Raw genomic sequence first — 2,733 nt, forward strand, 5'->3', positions numbered from 1 at the left:
TCAAGCAAACCACTTCTGAAGATGCAAGCCACTCGTGCTTGCGAAACGTCAAGAAGAAATTCTACCGAACGACGGCCTAAAAACCCATTAGTTTCAGGGAATGGCCTCGCAAGTCTATCTGTTGAAAAAATAATTTTATTGGAGTTCGTTCTTTCGCCGGGCCTGTGCAACATATGATCATTACACGCAACTCAAGCAGCAAGCAGTGAAAATATAAGTCTCCCTTTAATATCACGTTTGTGTCAATCACGTCTTAGATTATATTTTTATTCATTGTTATTAATATTTATGAATTTCTGAACGTTGGACCATAGATAAAGACGAGTATAGATTACCAACTCTCTTGCACAATGTGGAAACAATGTCTATCCTACCGCCATCTATGATGGACCCAGGCACAACTGCGCCACGTCCTTCTTGCGGGGTTTGCGTCTCTGCTACTACTGTTCAGGGTTTGCATCCTTGCTATTGTCGGCAACCCATTACTTTCATTGGAATTAAGATATGTTTAATATTCAGTTTGATATATTTGTACAGAGGCAAGACTTGTTTCTGATTTATAAACAAATATATCAAATTGAATATTAAACATATCTTGATTCCAATGAAAGTAATGGGTAGCCGACAATAGCAGACACATATTTAGACATTAGTGATTGGTGTTTGGATATGTTGATAATAGAAACTTCATAAGCATTTTTAATTTTTTATTGCATTAAGTAAATAGGCGAAACGCCAAGTACCATTCATTTGTGAAAAGTGTACTATACAAACCACAAACCTTTGATCAAAAAGCAAAATGAGCACGTTACGAATCAAGGATTAAGCAAATAAACAAATATTTCAATGTAACAATAAATTAATTAATTAAGTGCAATTATCAATGCAGATATATATTTAGGTAGTTGGATGAACATCACAATAACATATACCGACATATAATTGTGTACCAGGATATCGGGTTGATAAGTCTAAAATCTACGATAATAAGTATAATAATAATAAGTGTAAAGTTATAAAATACTTGTCACACCCAATCCGCCTGATCCGAACCATTCTCAACTTTGGATTCTGACCAAATAGACACCTGAAAATATTCTGCTTTTATTTCGTTCTAACTTGAATCCGAGAAATGTACGAAAGCAGCACCATGTGGGTTTCGTCCAACAATCCACATGTATATAATTGTAGTAATGATGAAGCTTACCGCCTTGAAGATGTATCATCACACTGAGGCATACAGCAACGATCAATATTAATGCTCATTTCTTAATAACATCTATGATATACGCTAGGGATTTACGGATAATCTATACTCGTGTTTATCTATGTTGTAACCTAAAAATAGCAAATCCCCACGTTTCATAAATGCGCTGCCATGTCATATCATCTATGCCCCTAAGTGGAAACTATAAGATTGTCTCTTTTATGCCCTTAAGTGGAAACTGTAAAATTGTCTCTTCATTCAATTTATCTTGAAAAAACCAGTCACAGATGGCGAGACGGCGCTCCCAAAAACATGGGTACGCGCATGGCAATATGACTGAGCCCCCCATGCGTTGGACGCTCGACATTGGTAGCTCTAAGTTCGAAAGTCGGCCACACGATGCGATAAACCGTCAAGCCTACAACGTTGAAAGGTGATCGTAGCATCGTGTAGCGCCGGCTTTAATATGAACTCATTTAGTACTGTACTTTATTTATACATCAGTAATGCAGCGCTATAAAATGAATCTTTCAAATTCGATGCCAATATGTCATGATTACGTATATAAATAGAATTTTAGTGATTGAAATTCAATTCCCTGCAGATCGTGGGTTGTAGAACTGTGAGACACAATTTATCTGTTTCTAGTCGAGTCTTGAATAGGTTCATTTATTTTAAGCAGGTAAATTTATAATTTATGAGTTCTACTTTCTCGTGTTCTTGTTTGTTTAGCGCTGCTGTTAAGCAATTTGCCAGCTCAACATTTATGAGTTTTTTCAGGAATTTCTTTAAGACGTAAGGTCACCTTCCAGGAAAAGTCACATTTTGACAGGTTCGGTACATTATCTAGTAACAGATGCCACACACGCTGATACGATTCATACTTTTATATCTCATCAGCGTGAAATTATGCAATCCATTGTCGGGATGTTTTAATGCCACCACCCACGGTGTACCTTCACGAAAGAAACCGGAATTTGCGTTTTTCATATTCCAAGAAGGGATTTGAAAACCTTGGATACGACATGAGCCGTTTTCTTTGAAAATGGTGAAAGTCCATGTTGACAAAAAAAATTGTTAACGATAAAATCGAATACAATTTACTGTACACTTTTTCCAAAAAAATCGGTTGAATTTTTGAACAAAAACCTTGTTACTAATAAATTGAATATCTTTACTTAAAAAGTGAAAAATTAAATTATTTAAAATTTGAATTCGTTTACTGCAATGGAATTATAACTATGCGATAATTAGTAAACACATGAATAAAACACTGCCATCGAACAACTAAAATGAATTGCATTTCAAATTAACTTATTAACTACTTAAAACTATCGAATAATTCGATGACTTCCATCGCTGAAAACATCGCTTTCGAATAATTCAAATGAATTACAACTATCGAATAATTCGATAGTTTTTAATCGATAGTTCCCATCGCAAATCAAAATGTACCTTTCGGGGTTTTAATTTAGGAAATAATTCAAACAAAATAGTAAAACAAAAAAATCAGAAGACATTAATAT

At 34.8% G+C, this 2,733-nt stretch overlaps 1 long non-coding RNA gene across 1 annotated transcript; it reads right to left on the minus strand.

The window, feature by feature from the left end:
• Positions 1-694: 694 nt before the first annotated feature.
• LOC109541280 lies at positions 695-1,681 on the minus strand. Its single transcript, XR_002172304.2, has 2 exons — positions 1,208-1,681; positions 695-1,087 (listed from the first exon to the last, which is right to left on the minus strand). It is a non-coding gene; the product is annotated as an uncharacterized LOC109541280 (long non-coding RNA).
• Positions 1,682-2,733: the final 1,052 nt, after the last annotated feature.

Source organism: Dendroctonus ponderosae, unplaced genomic scaffold, assembly GCF_020466585.1.
Source record: "Dendroctonus ponderosae isolate FM_Combo_2020 unplaced genomic scaffold, Dpon_F_20191213v2 Dpon_F_20191213_4, whole genome shotgun sequence".
In the NCBI taxonomy this organism is placed as follows: Eukaryota; Metazoa; Arthropoda; class Insecta; order Coleoptera; family Curculionidae; genus Dendroctonus; species Dendroctonus ponderosae.